General features: G+C 45.3%; 1 protein-coding gene across 1 annotated transcript in view; it reads right to left on the reverse strand.

Moving 5' to 3' along the window:
- BAIAP2L2 (BAR/IMD domain containing adaptor protein 2 like 2) overlaps positions 1 to 19152 on the reverse strand; it is a 90970-nt gene that overhangs the window by 50180 nt on the left and 21638 nt on the right. The gene's annotated exons all lie outside the window — the stretch shown is intronic.

The raw sequence follows: 19152 nt of genomic DNA on the forward strand, positions 1-19152 counted from the left end.
GGAAATGTGTTACCTCAGGCAGGGAAATGTGTTACCTCAGGCAGGGAAGTGTGTTACCTCAGGCAGGGAAGTGTGTTACCTCAGGCAGGGAAGTGTGTTACCTCAGGCAGGGAAATGTGTTACCTCAGGCAGGGAAATGTGTTACCTCTGAAAGCTGCAGCTGCAAACCCTTGATGTTTCAACTGAATACTCACTTATCATAAGTGACTTATACTTCTTCCGCTGCCCAGGAGATGTGGTATGTGCAGACCATTTTCCAGCACAGCCATTACATTGTACATAGCAGGGGCACTTTATAGAATTATCTTAGCACGGGAACTTTTTTTTGCACTGTATTTTGTGTGTCAGTAGGGCAATCCCTTTAACCATAATATCAGTTAGTCACTTCTGTAGGACTCTCATAGACCTTTCAATTACTGACCACACAATAGCACAATGAGTGCCTACGACTCTACAGTACAGAGCCATAGTACTCTGCCTTCCTGCACCATACCCCATAAAAATGAAAAACATGGAATCTGAACATGAATAATCTTAAAAATTAGTGTAACTTGCGGCATATACTCATCCTTTCTTTTTATTTTAAACCTGGTAGATATGCGTTTGAAGGGTAAATATTACAGCATTGAGAAGACATGTAAGTCAGCTGGGATGGCAAATGGAAGCGACATTCTGGTTGTAAATTACCACAAGGAGGATATGAGGGAAGCAGCTAGGCCGATTTTTTTTTCTATTTTCTAGTGTCAAAGTCCTTTGCCGTTAAGTGAATCTCTGCAGAGAGAAGAGAAGTGCTAATGATAATAAAGATGGTTACTTCCTGGAACAGATTTGTTTTATATGAACCAAGGACAACCCTTTTTTATAACACTATGAGGGTATGTTCACACGTTCCTGATTTCCATCCTTTTTTTTCAGGACTGTTTTTTAAAAAACTGAAGCTCTTGGCAGAAAACGCAGGTCCTTTTTTTGGTCCTTTTTTGGTCCTTTTTTGATGCAGTTTTCTAGCCAGAGTCTGTGTGTTTTCTAGGAATTTTTTTAGGGTTAAAATGGCTGAAAATACCCTAACCCTACCCCTAACCCTAACCCTACCCCTAACCCTACCCCTAACCCTAACCCTACCCCTAACCCTACCCCTAACCCTAACCCTACCCCTAACCCTAACCCTATTCTAACCTTAGTGAAAAAAAAAAAAATAATAATTCTTTATTTTTTTTTATTGTCCCTACCTATGGGGGTGACAAAGGGGGGGGGGGGTCATTTACTATTTTTTTTATTTTGATCACTGAGATAGGTTATATCTCAGTGATCAAAATGCACTTTGTAACGAATCTGCCGGCCGGCAGATTCGGCGGGCGCACTGCGCATGCTCCCGCCATTTTGCAAGATGGCGGCGCCCAGGGAGAAGACGGCCGGACGGACACCGGGAGGCCGGGTAAGTATAAGGGGGGGAGATTAGGGCACGGGGGGGGCATCGGAGCACGGGGGGGGGGCATCGGAGCACGGGGGGGTGACATCGGAGCACGGGGGAGGGGCATCGGAGCATGGGGGGGTGGGATCGGGGCAGCCACACTCCACCCACGCACTTCCGCCCGCTTCCCCGCACTTCCTGCTGCAGCGGTTCTGCACCACGAACCGCAATAAAACCCGCAGATCTATTTTTGATCTGCGGGTTTTACTGCGGGTTTGACCTCACAATGGAGGTCTATGGGTGCAGAACCGCTGCTGTTTTACAAAAAGAAGTGACATGGTACTTCTTTTTTACCGCAGCTAATCAGTGCGGGTTTTTTTTTTCAATTCAGGACCATGTGCACAGTGGGTCCTGTTTTCCATAGGGTACAGTGTACTGTACCCTGCATGGAAAACAGCCGCGGAACCGCGGTAAAAAACGCACTGTGTGAACATGGCCTGAAGGCGTTTTTTTTTTTTTTCTGGTCAGCTACTGAACTTCAGTAAAGAAGAAAAAAACTGGTACCCAGAGAAGTTAAATTTCTGGGTGCAGGAGCTGAATAATAAGGATAAACTATAACTTAGCTGATTATTTCCTATTCCATATACTATACATATCATTATATTCTATATACGTCCTCCTGGTTGGGCTCACAATCTAATGTTCATTATCATAGTCACACATTTTAGAGCCAATTTGATGGGAATCCAGGTTACAAGTCAGGGAATAGCCTGCCTGCATGATTATTGGGAAGAAGTCAAGAAGTGTAAAGTCCTAGAAATGGTCGTTTCCTAATAACCATGCAGTGTAAATAGGCTGCCAATCACCCGAGGAATGAGCAAACCAAAATTATCTTTTGCCTTGATTAAAACGTCACCGTTCTCGGCGGCACATCATCTGGTGTGAACAAGACCCCACCAGCTGTAAAAGAGGACACCGTGTGGTGTGCGACCATGTGAGAAAGTGAGTAGTATCTTTTTTTTTATGCATTACAAAACAGAGCACATAGCACGATGGGGCACACACAATGGGTTACATATTTACCACAATGGGGCCCATTATACCAGGATGGTGCCCACTAAACTAGGATGGGCCCATTATACCACAATAGAGGACATGTATACCAGGATAGAAGGGCATATATATACCAGGATGGAGCACATTATACCAGGATGAGGCACATTATCCCAGGAAGGGAACCATGATGGGACACCTTATACCAAGAAGGGGACCAGGATGGGGCACATTATACCAAGAAGGGGACCAGAAGGGAAGATATTCTCCAGAAATGGTACCAGGATGGGGGGCATTATTACTGGAAATTACTCTTATTACATAATATCATCTCTAGTTATGTATGAGGTGTTCTTTATCAGAGGCATATCCAGGGGAAGTCGTGGGGCATCCGCCCTGGGTGCAGACCTGACATCCAGCTCAGAGAAAGTGCAGAGCACCAGCTTCCAGTGTTCAATTGTACTCTCATCATTCAGGCACGAGTACAATTGAGGCTCTGAACGCCGGGTCAGGGAGACATCAGCAGCTTTATCTGGCTATGTGATCATTCTCCTGACGTCACTCGCTGGCACTGCAGCAGCGCGAATGGCGATAGGTGATATAGTGGAGCTGAAGACACAAAAGATTTGTTGCAACGGGGGTGGGGGCAGGAGAAAAAGGATTTAAGGACACAGTTTCGGGGATGGAAGGAGAAGAAATAAGATTTGAGGACATAGATTGGGGGTGAGGGAGAAGACACAGTATGAGGAGCAAGGGTAAGAATGTATGTGGACACAGTGTAGGGAGCGAGGGTGATGGGATGGGTGCAGACACAATATGGGGAGATATGTGAGGAGACTATTTAAGGGGATAGTGTGAGGAGATTGTATGGGGGGAGTGTGAGTGGGCACAGAAGAGAGAATGAGTAGTGGAGGGTAGCATGGGGCAACAGTGTAAGGACATAACCAGGAGGGGACAATATGCCAAAGAGGGTTAGTGTGATGAGGGGGCATGGTATAGAGACTGGGCCCTATATTGGGGACACATTGTGAGAGGATAGTTTGAAGAGGGGACCCAGTATGGAAAGGAGAGTGATTAGGGAAAGGGGCCGACACTGTCCCTAGGACCTGGGCTCAAACTATCTCTGCTACCTCTTATGGCATGGCAGTTTAGGCCAAGTGCCTTATTGTTCTCTTGTTATACCTTAAGCCAGTGTTCCCCAAGTCTAGTCCACAAGAGCCACCAATAGGTCATGTTTTCAGTACTTCCGTAGTATTGCACAAGTGATAATTGCATCACCTGCACAGGCAATAATTCCATCAACTGTGCAATACTAAGGAAATCCTGAAAACATGACCTGTTGGTGTCTCTTGAGGACCGGAGTTAGAGACCACTGCCCTAAGCTGTCCCCTCCCCCAGGAGACCTGGGACCAAAATGCTAGAGTATAAACATGTACAGTTGTGCTCAAAAGTTTACATACCACGGCACAATTTTTGCTTTCTTGACCTTTTCTCAGAGAATATGAATGATAACCTCAAAACTTTTTCTCCACTCATGGTTAGCGGTTTGGTGAGGCCATTTATTGTCAAACTACTGTGTTTTCTCTTTTTAAATCATAATGACAATCCAAGACATCCAAATGACCCATATGAAAAGTTTACATACCCTGGTGATTTTGGCCTGATAACATGTACAGAACTTGACAGAATTGGTTTTGAATGGCTACTAAAGGTAACATCCTCATCTGTGAACTGTTTGCTTGTAATCAGTGTGTGTGCATAAAAGCTGAGTGAGTTTCGGGAATCCAGACAGACTCTTGCATCTTTCATCCAGCCACTGACATTTCTGGATTTTGAGTCATGGGGAAAGCAAAAGAATTGTCAACGGGTCTACAGGAAAAGGTAGTTGTACTGTATAAAACAGAAAAGGGATACAAAAAATCCAAGGAATTGACAATGCCAGTCAGCAGCGTTCAAAATATGATGAACAAATTGAAAATCAGGGGCTCTGTAAAAATAAAACCACAGTCAGGTAGACCAACAAAAACTTTGTCCACAACTGCCAGGAAAATTGTTTGGAATGCAAAGAAAACCCCACAAATAACATCAGCTAAAATACTGGACACTCTGAAAACTAGCGGTGTGGCTGTTTCAAGATGCACAATAAGGAGGCACTTGAAGAAAAATGGGCTGCATCGTCGAATTGTCAGAAGAAAGCCATTACTGCACAAATGTCACAAAGTATCTTTCCTACAATACGCAAAACAGCACAGAGACAAGCCTCAAAACTTCTGGAACAAGGTAATTTGGAGCGATGAGCCCAAAATTGAATGTTTTGGCCACAGCCATAAATGTTACATTTGGAGAGACGTCAACAAGGCCCAGGGCCGGCGTCAGCACCCGGGCAAGTGCCAAGGCCCTGGCGAGATGGGGGGCCCATTCACAGTACACTGAGGCTCCAGGGGGCCCCTGCAGGCAGGGCCGGCGTTAACCCCTTCCCGACCTTTGACGCAGCGTATGCGTCATGAAAACCTGTGCCAATCCGATCTGTGACGAATCATATGCGTCATGGTCAGATCGCGCTCCTGCAGGCTGGGTGAAAGGGTTAACTGAAATTTCACCGGACCTGCAGGGACAGGAGGAGTGGTACTTGAGCCCGGGGGGGGGGTGATGTGGCTTGGCCCCCCCCGTGGCTACGATCGCTCTGATTGGCTGTTGAAAGTGACGTTTCACTTTCAATCAGAGCGATCGTAATATTTCACCAATGAAAATTGGCGAAATATTACAATCCAGCCATGGCCGATGCTGAAATAGCATCAGCCATGGCTGGAGATCGCAATCTGCCATCGCCACCGATCTCCTCCCCTCCGTCCTGTCATCTGCTGTCCTCCTCTCCGCTCCCCTCGCAGTCCGATCTCCCCCCAGCTGTCCAATCCCCCCTCATACTTACCGACCTCCGGTGTCCCTCCCGGTGTCCGTCCGTCTGCTCCATGGGCGCCGCCATCTTCCAAAATGGTGGGCGCATGCGCAGTGCGCCCACCGAATCTGCCGTCCGGCAGATTCGTTCCAGTTCCATTTTTATCGCTGTGATAGGTTCTATCACAGCGATCAAAATAAAAAAAATAATAAATAAACCCCCCTTTATCACCCCCATAGGTAGGGACAATAATAAAATAAAGAAAAAATATTTACTTTTATTTTTCCACTAGGGTTAGGGTTAGAATTAGGCTATGTGCACACAGTGCGGATTTGGCTCTGTAGCAGTTTTCCATCACGTTTACAGTACCATATAGTTAAGTAAAAAGGGCAGCACACTGCAGCGCCAAAACATGCAAACTTGAAAACACGAAATTTGAACTGCATTACTGCACTAGAAATATGAAAAATGAGCGCTTTTAGCGCATAAAAATGGCCATATTTATGTGTACCTCGTAGCCACTTTACGGCATCTCTCTTATACGAGGTCCTACGCTTGACCTACCTCGCTGAGAATAAACGTCTCCATCTGAATGGGTACATGTGAAACCTCTTCTTGGACTCAAATTCTCACTCTCTGTGGAGGGGTATGGGACCTACTATAATTAAAACACCTGTGGCTAGGAGGCGGGGAGTGCACGATCAGAAGGCTAAAGAATACATTTCAAAAACCTGACCTGCACATCCAAACATAGACTGAGTGTGAACAGGTGCTGAACCCAGAGTCGCCAACTCGTATATAGTTAAGTAAAAAGGGCAGCACACTGCAGCGCCAAAACATGCAAACTTGAAAACACGAAATTTGAACTGCATTACTGCACTAGAAATATGAAAAATGAGAGCTTTTAGCGCATAAAAATGGCCATATTTATGTGTACCTCGTAGCCACTTTACGGCATCTCTCTTATACGAGGTCCTACGCTTGACCTACCTCGCTGAGAATAAACGTCTCCATCTGAATGGGTACATCAGATGGAGACGTTTATTCTCAGCGAGGTAGGTCAAGCGTAGGACCTCGTATAAGAGAGATGCCGTAAAGTGGCTACGAGGTACACATAAATATGGCCATTTTTATGCGCTAAAAGCTCTCATTTTTCATATTTCTAGTGCAGTAATGCAGTTCAAATTTCGTGTTTTCAAGTTTGCATGTTTTGGCGCTGCAGTGTGCTGCCCTTTTTACTTAACTATATACGAGTTGGCGACTCTGGGTTCAGCACCTGTTCACACTCAGTCTATGTTTGGATGTGCAGGTCAGGTTTTTGAAATACAGTACCATATAAACCTATGGAAAACCAAATCCGCTGTGCCTATGGTGCGGTCTAGTTTCCAAAATGTGGTCACTTGTGGGGGGTTTCTACTGTTTAGGCATATCAGGGGCTCTGAAAACACAACGTGACGCCCGCAGACCATTCCATCAAAGTCTGCATTTCAAAACGTCACTACTTCCCTTCCGAGCCCTGATGTGTGCCCAAACAGTGGTTCCCCGCCACATATGGGGTATCAGCGTACTCAGGACAAACTGGACAACAACTTTTGGGGTCCAATTTCTCCTGTTACCCTTGTGAAAATAAAAAAATCACAGGCTAAAAAATTATTTTTGAGGAAAGAAAAATGATTTTTTATTTTCACGGCTCTGCGTTATAAACTTCTGAGAAGCACTTGGATGTTCAAAGTGCTCCTTGCACATCCAGATTAGTTCCTTGGGAGGTCTAGTTTCCAAAATGGTGTCACTTGTGGGGGAGCTCCAATGTTTAGGCACACAGGGCCTCTCCAAACGCGACATGGTGTCCGCTAACGATTGGAGCTAATTTTTCATTCAAAAAGTCAAATGGCGCTCCTTCCCTTCCGAGCCTTGCCGTGTGCCCAAACAGTGGTTTACCCCCTCATGTGAGGTATCGTTGTACTCAGAAGAAATTGCCCAACAAATTTTAGGATCCATTTTATCCTGTTGCCCATGTACAAATGAAAACATTGAGGCTAAAAGAATTTTTTTGTGAAAACAAAGTACTTTTTCATTTTTACGGATCAATTTGTGAAGCACCTGGGGGTTCAAAGTACTCACTATGCATCTAGATAAGTTCCTTGGGTGGTCTAGTTTCAAAAATGGGGTCACTTGTGGGGAGCTCCAATGTTTAGGCACACAAGGGCTCTCCAAACGTGACATGGTGTCCGCTAATGATTGGAGCTAATTTTTCATTCAAAAAGTCAAATGGCGCTCCTTTCCTTCCGGGCCTTGCCGTGCGCCCAAACCGAGGTTTCTGACCACACATGGGGTATCGGCGTACTCAGGACAAATTGTACAATAACTTTTGGGGTCCAGTTTTTCCTTTTACCCTTGGGGAAATAAAAAAATTGTTGCTAAATATCATTTTTGTGACTAAAAAGTTAAATGTTAATAATAATAATTTTTATTTATATAGCGCCAACATATTCCGCAGCGCTTTACAAATTATGGAGGGGACTTGTACAGACAATAGACATTACAGCATAACAGAAATACAGTTCAAAACAGATACCAGGAGGAATGAGGGCCCTGCTCGCAAGCTTACAAACTATGAGGAAAAGGGGAGACACGAGAGGTGGATGGTAACAATTGCTATAGTTATTCAGACCAGCCATAGTGTAAGGCTCAGGTGATCATGTAAAGCTGCATGAACCAGTTAACTGCCTAAGTATGTAGCAGTACAGACACAGAGGGCTATTAACTGCATAAAGTGAATGAGAACATGATGCGAGGAACCTGATTATGTTGTGTTTTTTTTTTTAAATAGGCCACACAGGGATAGTTAGGTTAATGCGTTGTGGCGGTAGGCCAGTCTGAACAAATGAGTTTTTAGGGGATTAATCATATTAACCTAGGTAGTGCATTCCAAAGAATCGGCGCAGCACGTGTAAAGTCTTGGAGACGGGAGTGGGAGGTTCTGATTATTGAGGATGCTAACCTGAGGTCATTAGCGGAGCGGAGGGCACGGGTAGGGTGGTAGACTGAGACCAGAGAGGAGATGTAGGGTGGTGCTGAGCCATGGAGTGCTTTGTGGATGAGGGTAGTAGTTTTGTACTGGATTCTGGAGTGGATGGGTAACGACAAGAAAGGAGGTCCAAGGTCACCTTACTACCTGGGTGACCAGCCCGAGCTTAGTTATGATGTGCCTCTAAAATTCGGAGATGCAGAAGTACAGATACATACAGTACAATTTCCCTGGAGGACCAGCAGAGGCATCCCCCTGAGTCTTCAATACCTCACCTGTTATGATCCGGTGACCTAGGAGCTGCATGAGAACTTTCACTGGAGAAAGTGGCCACTGTACTGACCGCAATCCTGAACTTAACACCGCAACTAGAAGTAGCCGTGGAGTGTACCTAACACACCTAGACACCTTGTCACAGCCGGAGAACTAAATACCCCTAAAGATGGAAATAGGAATACTATCTTGCCTCAGAGAAAATCCCTAAAGGATAGACAGCCCCCCACAAATATTGGCGGTGAGTCAGAGAGGAAAAAACATACACAGGCAGAAAAACAGGATTAGCACAGGAGGCCACTCTAGCTAGATAGGACAGGATAGGACAGAGTTCTGTGCGGTCAGTATAAAAACCTTCAAAACATCCACAGCAGAATATACAAAAACTTCCTACATCTACTAAAAGATGCAGGAGCGTATATCTGCAACTTCAGTGAATCCTACAATCAGAGCAGGAATAAAACTGAAACAAGCACACCGGCAGTGTGCCACAGAAACAAAAACCAAACACTTATCTTTGCTGAAATTGGCAGCGAGCAGGAGAAGCCAGAAAGTGATCCAACACTTCACAAGGAACATTGACAACTGGCAGGGACTAAAGAGTCCTGCAAAGCTAAATACCCCAGTCAGCCTTGCAATTAGCAGATACACCTGCCCAATCCTGCATTCCAGGCACAACTGCATTACCATCTACAACCACCGGAGGAAGCCCAAAAGCTGAATTCACAACAGTACCCCCCATTGAGGAGGGGTCATCGAACCCTCACTAGAGCCCCCAGGCCGATCAGGATGAGCCCGATGAAAGGTACGAACCAAATCAGCGGCATGGACATCAGAGGCAGAAACCCAAGAATTATCCTCCTGGCCATAACCCTTCCATTTGACAAGGTACTGAAGCTTCCGCCTCGAAAAATGAGAATCCAAAATCTTTTCAACAACATATTCCAACTCCCCATCGACCAACACAGGGGCCGGAGGATCAACAGAGGGAACAACGGGCTCCACATATTTCCGCAACAAAGATCTATGAAAGACATTATGAATAGCAAAAGAGGCCGGAAGCGCCAGGCGAAAGGACACCGGATTAATAATCTCAGAAATCCTATAAGGACCAATAAATCGAGGCTTAAACTTAGGGGAAGAAACCTTATTAGGAACATGACGGGAAGATAAAAAAAACAGATCCCCAACCCGAAGCCGGGAACCAACACACCGACGACGGTTAGCAAAACGTTGAGCCTCCTCCTGAGACACCACCAAATTGTCCACTACATGAGCCCAAATCTGCTGCAACCTGTCGACCACAGAATCCACACCAGGAAGGTCAGAAGGCTCAACCTGCCCAGAAGAAAAACGAAAATTAAATCCAAAATTACAAAAAAAAGGCGAAACCAAAGTAGCCGAACTAGCCCGATTATTAAGGGCAAACTCGGCCAATGGCAAAAAAGCCACCCAATCATCCTGATCAGCAGACACAAAGCATCTCAAATAGGTCTCCAAGGTCTGATTAGTTCGCTCAGTCTGGCCATTTGTCTGAGGATGAAATGCAGAAGAAAAAGACAAATCAATGCCCAGCTTGGCACAAAAGGCCCGCCAAAACCTAGAAACAAACTGGGAACCTCTGTCGGACACAATATTTTCCGGAATACCATGCAAACGGACCACATGCTGAAAAAACAACGGAACCAAATCAGAAGAAGAAGTGTTGTGCATTCCGCTCTTGGGCTCCCTCCGGTGGTTGTAAGTGGCACTTTTGTGAGTTCTGCTCTTGGGATCCCTCCGGTGGTTTTAAGTGGAATGGCTGCTCCTTGGATTTAGCAGTCTGCAGCTGCTTCCACTGATTGTCTTTCTGCTCGGCTATTTATGCCTGGCTCTTCCCTTCAGCCAGTGCCACTTGTCAATGGTTCCTGGTTGGATTCACATCTCTCTTGGATTTCCCTGATATCCTGATCAGTTCAGCAAAGATAAGTCCTTTCTTTGCTCTTTTCTGTCCACACGTTGTGGACTTATTCGTTCTGTGCATTCTATGTTTTGTCCAGCTTGTCAGTATGGATTATTTCAGTTAAGCTGGAAGCTCTGGGAAGCAGATTTACCCTCCACACCTTAAGTCAGGTGTGGAGATTTTTGTAAACTCTGTGTGGATTTTTTGTAGTTTTTAATACTGACCGCACAGTATTCTATCCTGTCCTATCTATCTAGCTAGACTGGCCTCCTGTGCTACATCCTGGTTTCATTCTACATATGTCCTTTCCCTCTCCACTCACAGTCATTACTTGTGGGGGGCTATCAATCCTTTGGGGATTTTCTCTGAGGCAAGATAGTTTTCCTGTTTCTATCTTTAGGGGTAGTTAGTTCTCAGGCTGTGACGAGGTGCCTAGGGAGTGACAGGAGCATCCCACGGCTACTTCTAGTGTTGTGTTGAGCTTAGGGACTGCGGTCAGTACAGGTACCACCTCCTTCAGAGCTCGTCCCATGTTGCTCCTAAACCACCAGATTATAACAGTACAAGTGGCCATTAGTCTGAGGATGAAACGCCGAAGAAAAAGACAAATCAATGCCCATCCTAGCACAAAAGGCCCGCCAAAACCTAGAGACAAACTGAGAACCTCTGTCAGACACAATATTCTCCGGAATGCCATGCAAACGAACCACATGCTGAAAAAACAATGGAACCAAATCTGAGGAGGAAGGCAATTTAGGCAAAGGTACCAGATGGACCATTTTAGAGAACCGGTCACAAACAACCCAGATAACAGACATCTTCTGGGAAACAGGAAGATCCGAAATAAAATCCATGGAAATATGCGTCCAGGGCCTCTCAGGGACCGGCAAAGGCAAAAGCAACCCACTAGCGCGGGAACAGCAAGGCTTGGCCCGGGCACAAGTCCCACAGGACTGCACAAAAGCACGCACATCCCGCGACAAAGAAGGCCACCAAAAGGACCTAGCAACCAAATCTCTGGTACCAAAAATCCCAGGATGACCAGCCAACACTGAACAATGAACCTCAGAAATTACCTTACTTGTCCATCTATCAGGAACAAACAGCTTCCCCACTGGACAGCGGTCAGGCTTATCAGCCTGAAATTCCCGAAGCACCTGCCGCAAATCAGGGGAGATGGCAGAAAGAATCACCCCTTCCTTAAGAATGCCAACCGGCTCAAGGACTCCAGGAGAATCAGGCAAAAAACTCCTAGAGAGGGCATCAGCCTTAACATTCTTAGATCCTGGAAGATACGAGACCACAAAATCAAAACGGGAGAAAAACAGGGACCATCGAGCCTGTCTAGGATTCAGCCGCTTGGCCGACTCGAGGTAAATCAGATTCTTATGATCAGTCAAGACCACAACGCGGTGCTTAGCTCCCTCAAGCCAATGTCGCCACTCCTCAAACGCCCACTTCATAGCCAACAACTCCCGATTGCCGACATCATAATTGCGTTCCGCAGGCGAAAACTTTCTAGAAAAAAAGCACACGGTTTCATCAAAGAACCATCAGAATCCCTCTGAGACAAAATGGCCCCTGCCCCAATCTCAGAAGCGTCAACCTCAACCTGAAAAGGAAGAGAAACATTCGGCTGACGCAACACAGGGGCAGAAGTAAATCGGCGTTTAAGCTCCCGAAAGGCCTCAACAGCCGCAGAGGACCAATTCGTCACATCAGCGCCTTTCTTCGTCAAATCAGTAAGGGGCTTAACCACACTGGAAAAGTTGGCAATGAAACGGCGATAGAAATTAGCAAAGCCCAAAAATTTTTGAAGGCTCTTCACAGATGTAGGTTGAATCCAGTCATGAATAGCTTGGACCATAACAGGATCCATTTCCATAGACGAGGGAGAAAAAATAAAACCCAAAAAAGAGACCTTCTGAACTCCGAATAGGCACTTAGACCCCTTCACAAATAAAGCATTATCACGAAGGATCTGGAATACCATCCTGACCTGCTTCACATGAGACTCCTAATCATCGGAAAAAATCAAAATATCATCCAAATATACAACCATGAATTTATCAAGATAATTGCGGAAAATATCATGCATGAAAGATTGGAACACAGATGGAGCATTAGAGAGCCCGAATGGCATCACGAGGTATTCAAAATGGCCTTCGGGCATATTAAATGCAGTTTTCCATTCGTCACCCTGTTTAATACGAACAAGATTATATGCCCCTTGGAGGTCAATCTTAGTAAACCAACTAGCCCCCTTAATCTGAGCAAACAAATCAGAAAGCAAAGGCAAGGGGTATTGGAATTTGACCGTGATCTTATTAAGAAGACAATAATCTATACAGGGTCTCAAGGAGCCAACCTTCGTAGCAACAAAAAAGAAACCCGCTCCCATTGGTGACGAAGACGGCCGAATATGCCCCTTCTCCAAAGATTCCTTAACATAACTCCTCATGGCGGCATGCTCTGGCACAGACAGATTGAAATGTCGTCCCTTAGGGAACTTATAACCTGGAATCAAGTTAATAGCACAATCACAGTCCCTATGTGGAGGAAGGGAACTGGACTTGGGCTCATCAAATACATCCTGGAAATCCGACAAAAACTCAGGGACCTCAGAAGAGGGGGAAGAGGAAATTGACATCAAAGGAATGTCACTATGTACCCATTGACAACCCCAACTAGTCACAGACATAGTTTTCCAATCCAGCACCGGATTATGTTCCTGTAACCATGGCAAAACCCAGTACAACAACATCATGCAGGTTATGCAACACCAGAAAACCGCAATCTTCCTGATGTGCTGGAGCCATGTACATGGTCATCTGTGTCCAGTACTGAGGTTTATCCTTGGCCAATGGTGTAGCATCAATGCCCCTCAAAGGAATAGGGCTCTGCAAAGGCTGCAAGGAAAAACCACAGCGCCTGGCGAATTCTAAGTCCATTAAGTTCAGGGCAGCGCCTGAATCCACAAATGCCATGACAGAAAAGGACGACAATGAGCAAATCAGGGTCACAGATAAAAGAAATTTAGGCTGTACAGTACTGATGGTAACAGACCTAGCGACCCTCCTAGTACGCTTAGGGCAATCAGAAATAACATGAGCAGAATCGCCACAGTAAAAACACAGCCTATTCTGACGTCTGAATTCCTGCCGTTCTGTTCTAGTCAAAATCCTATCACATTGCATAGGCTCAGGACTCTGCTCAGAGGACACTGCCATATGGTGCACAGCTTTGCGCTCGCGCAGACGCCGATCAATCTGAATGGCTAGAGACATAGATTCGCTCAAACCAGCAGGCGTAGGGAAGCCCACTATAACATCTTTAAGGGCTTCAGAAAGACCTTTTCTGAAAATAGCAGCCAGAGCATCCTCATTCCATTTAGTGAGCACAGACCATTTCCTAAATTTCTGGCAGTATAATTCTGCCGCTTCCTGACCTTGACACAAGGCCAACAGGGTTTTTTTTGCATGATCCACAGAATTAGGCTCATCATACAATAATCCGAGCGCTTGAAAAAATGCGTCTACATTCAGCAATGCTGGATCCCCTGATTCAAGGGAGAATGCCCAGTCCTGAGGGTCACCACGCAGCAAGGATATGATGATTTTAACTTGCTGAATGGGATCACCAGAAGAACGGGGTTTCAAAGCAAAAAACAATTTGCAGTTATTTTTAAAGTTCAAAAACTTGGATCTGTTCCCAAAAAACAAATCAGGAGTAGGAATTTTAGGCTCCAAAGCCGGAGTCTGGACAACATAATCTTGGATACTCTGTACTCTTGCAGCAAGTTGATCCACACGAGAAAACAAACCCTGAACATCCATGCCAGAGCATAAATCCTGAACCACCCAGAGATCAAGAGGGAAAAAAAAGACAAAACAGAGCACAGAAAAAAAAATAGCTCAGAATTTTTTTTTCCTTCTTTTGAGATGCATTTAATTCATTTTTGGCCACTTGTACTGTTATAATCTGGTGGTTTAGGAGCAACATGGGACAAGCTCTGAAGGAGGTGGTACCTGTGCTGACCGCAGTCCCTAAGCTCAACACAACACTAGAAGTAGCCGTGGGATGCTCCTGTCACTCCCTAGGCACCTCATCACAGCCTGAGAACTAACTACCCCTAAAGATAGAAACAGGAAAACTATCTTGCCTCAGAGAAAATCCCCAAAGGATAGATAGCCCCCCACAAGTAATGACTGTGACTGGAGAGGGAAAGGACATGCGTACAATGAAACCAGGATGTAGCACAGGAGGCCAGTCTAGCTAGATAGACAGGACAGGACGGAATACTGTGCGGTCAGTATTAAAAACTACAAAAAATCCACACAGAGTTTACAAAAATCTCCACACCTGACTAAAGGTGTGGAGGGTAAATCTGCTTCCCAGAGCTTCCAGCTTAACTGAAATAATCCATACTGACAAGCTGGACAAAACATAGAATGCACAGAACGAATAAGTCCACAACGTGTGGACAGAAAAGAGCAAAGAAAGGACTTATCTTTGCTGAACTGATCAGGATATCAGGGAAATCCAAGAGAGATGTGAATCCAACCAGGAACCATTGACAAGTGGAACTGGCTGAAGGGAAGAGCCAGGCATAAATAGCCGAGCAGAAAGACAATCAGTGGAAGCAGCTGCAGACTGCTAAATCCAAGGAGGAGACATTCCACTTAAAAATACCGGAGGGAGCCCAAGAGCAGAACTCACAAAAGTGCCACTTACAACCACCGGAGGGAGCCCAAGAGCGGAATTCACAACAAAGAAGGCAATTTAGGCAAAGGCACCAAATGAACCATCTTAGAGAATCGGTCACAAACAACCCAGATAACCGACATCCTTTGGGAAAAAGGAAGATCGGAAATAAAATCCATAGAAATATGTGTCCAGGGTCTCTCGGGGACCGGCAATGGCAAGAGCAACCCACTAGCACGGGAGCAACAAGGCTTGGCCCGCGCACAAGTCTGTTGTGAATTCCGCTCTTGGGCTCCCTCCAGTGGTTGTAAGTGGCACTTTTGTGAGTTCTGCTCTTGGGCTCCCTCTTGTGGTTTCAAGTGGTATGGCTGCTCCTTGGAGTTAGCTGTCATCAGCTGCCTCCACTTATCGTCTCTTCTGCTCAGCTATTTAGGCCTGGCTGTTCCTTCAGCCAGTGCCACTTGTAAATGGTTCCTGGTTGGATTCACATCTCTTTGGATTTCCCTGTTATCCTGACCAGTTCAGCAAAGCTAAGTTCTTGCTTGCGCTTTTCTGTTCACAGATTGTGGACATATCCGTTCAGTGCTTTCTATGTTTGTCCAGCGTTATCAGTATGAATTAATTCTGCCTTGCTGGAAGCTCTGGGAAGCAGATTTACCCTCCACACCTTTAGTCAGGTGTGGAGATTTTTTTTTTGTAAACTCTGCGTGGATTTTTGTAGTGTTTTATACTGACCGCACAGTATTCCATCCTGTCCTATCTATCAAGCTAGACTGGCCTCCTGTGCTCATCCTGGTTTCATTCTGTGTATGTCTTTTTCCTCTCCACTCACAGTCATTATTTGTGGGGGGCTAATCTATCCTTTGGGGATTTTCTCTGAGGCAAGATAGTTTTCCTGCTTCTGTCTTTAGGGGTAGTTAGCTCTTAGGCTGTGACGAGATGCCTAGGGAGAGTTAGGAGCATTCCACGGCTACTTCTAGTGTTGTGTTGAGCTTAGGGACTGCAGTCAGTACAGTTACCACTTCCTTCAGAGCTCGTTCCATGTTGCTCCTAGACCACCGCATCATAACAGTACAAGTGGCCAAAAATGAATTAAATGCATCTCAAAAGAAGGAAAAGAAAGTTCTGAACCATTTTTTTTCTGTGCTCTGGTTTGTCTTTTTTTTCCTCTTGATATCTGGGTGGTTCAGGATATATGCTTTGGCATGGATGTTCAGGGTTTGTTTTCTCGTGTGAATCAACTTGCTGCAAGAGTACAGAGTATCCAGGACTATGTTGTTCAGTCTCTGGCTTTAGAGCCTAGAATTCCTACTCCTGATTTGTTTTTTTGGGGACAGATCCAAATTTTTGAACTTTAAAAATAACTGCAGATTGTTTTTTGCTTTGAAACCCCGTTCTTCTGGTGATCCCATTCAGCAAGTAAAAATCATCACATCCTTGCTGCGTGGTGACCCTCAAGACTGGGCTTTTTCTCTTGAAACAGGGGATCCGGCATTATTGAATGTTGATGCATTTTTTCAAGCGCTCGGATTATTGTATGACGAACCTAATTCTGTGGATCATGCAGAAAAAACCCTGTTGGCCTTGTGTCAAGGTCAGGAAGCGGCAGAATTATACTGCCAGAAATTTAGAAAATGGTCTGTGCTCACTAAATGGAATGAAGAGACTCTGGCTGCTATTTTCACAAAAGGTCTTTCTGAAGCCCGTAAAGATGTTATGGTGGGCTTTCCTACGCCTGCCGGTTTGAGCGAATCTATGTCTCTAGCCATTCAGATTGATCGGCGTCTGCGCGAGCGCAAAGCTGTGCACCATATGGCAGTATCCTCTGAGCAAAGTCCTGAACTTATGCAATATGATAGGATTTTGACTAGAACAGAACGGCAGGAATTCAGACGTCAGAATAGGCTGTGTTTTTACTGTGGTGATTCTGCTCATGTTATCTCTGATTGCCCCAAGCGTACTAAGAGAGTCGCTAGGTCTGTTACCATTAGTACTATACAGCCTAAATTTCTCTTATCTGTGACCCTGATTTGCTCATTGTCGTCCTTTTCTGTCATGGCATTTGTGGATTCAGGCGCTGCCCTGAACTTAATGGACTTAGAATTCGCCAGGCGCTGTGGTTTTTCCTTGCAGCCTTTGCAAAGCCCTATTCCTTTGAGGGGTATTGATGCTACACCCTTGGCCAAGGATAAACCTCAGTACTGGACACAGATGACCATGTACATGGCTCCAGCACATCAGGAAGATTGCCGTTTTCTGGTGTTGCATAACCTGCATGATGTTGTTGTACTGGGTTTTCCATGGTTACAGGAACATAATCTGGTGCTGGATTGGAAAACTATGTCGGTGACTAGTTGGGGTTGTCAAGGGGTACATAGTGACGTTCCTTTGATGTCAATTTCCTCTTGACCCTCTTCTGAGGTCCCTGAGTTTTTGTCGGATTTCCAGGATGTATTTGATGAGCCCAAGTCCAGTTCCCTTCCTCCGCACAGGGACTGTGATTGTGCTATTAACTTGATTCCTGGTTGCAAGTTCCCTAAGGGCCGACTTTTCAATCTGTCTGTGCCAGAGCATGCCGCCATGCGGAGTTATGTTAAGGAGTCTTTGGAGAAGGGGCATATTCGGCCCTCTTCGTCACCATTGGGAGCGGGTTTCTTTTTTGTTGCTAAGAAGGATGGCTCCTTGAGACCCTGTATTGATTATCGTCTTCTTAATAAGATCACGGTCAAATTCCAATACCCCTTGCCTTTGCTTACTGATTTGTTTGCTCAGATTAAGGGGGCTAGTTAGTTTACTAAGATTGACCTCCAAGGGGCATATAATCTTGTTCGTATTAAACAGGGTGACGAATGGAAAACTGCATTAAATACGCTCGAAGGCCATTTTGAATATCTTGTGATGCCATTTGGGCTCTCTAATGCTCCATCTGTGTTCCAGTCTTTCATGCATGATATTTTCCGCAATTATCTTGATAAATTCATGGTCGTATATTTGGATGATATTTTGATTTTTTCCGATGATTAGGAGTCTCATGTGAAGCAGGTCAGGATGGTGTTCCAGATCCTTCGTGATAATGCTTTGTTTGTGAAGGGGTCTAAGTGCCTATTCGAAGTTCAGAAGGTCTCTTTTTTGGGTTTTATTTTTTCTCCCTCGTCTATAGAAATGGATCCTGTTAAGGTCCAAGCTATTCATGACTGGATCCAACCCACATCTGTGAAGGGCCTTCAAAAATTTTTGGGCTTTGCTAATTTCTATCGCCGTTTCATTGCCAACTTTTCCAGTGTGGTTAAGCCCCTTACTGATTTGACGAAGAAAGGCGCTGATGTGACGAATTGGTCCTCTGAGGCTGTTGAGGCCTTTCAGGAGCTTAAACGCCGATTTACTTCTGCCCCTGTGTTGCGTCAGCCGGATGTTTCTCTTCCTTTTCAGGTTGAGGTCGACGCTTCTAAGATTGGGGCAGGGGCCGTTTTGTCTCAGAGGGAGTCTGATGGTTCTTGGATGAAACCATGTGCTTTTTTTTCCAGAAAGTTTTTGCCTGCGGAACGCAATTATGATGTCGGCAATCGGGAGTTGTTGGCTATGAAGTGGGCATTTGAGGAGTGGCGACATTGGCTTGAGGGAGCTAAGCACCGTATTGTGGTCTTGTCCGACCATAAGAATTTGATTTACCTCGAGTCTGCCAAACAGTTGAATCCTAGACCGGCTCGATGGTCCTTGTTTTTTTCTCGTTTTGATTTTGTGGTCTTGTACCTTCCTGGTACTAAGAATATTAAGGCTGATGCCCTCTCTAGGAGTTTTTCGCCTGATTCTCCTGAGGTTTTGGAACCAGTCGGTATTTTGAAGGAAGG

The sequence above is a fragment of the Ranitomeya imitator genome, chromosome 8 (genome assembly GCF_032444005.1).
Source record: "Ranitomeya imitator isolate aRanImi1 chromosome 8, aRanImi1.pri, whole genome shotgun sequence".
In the NCBI taxonomy this organism is placed as follows: Eukaryota; Metazoa; Chordata; class Amphibia; order Anura; family Dendrobatidae; genus Ranitomeya; species Ranitomeya imitator.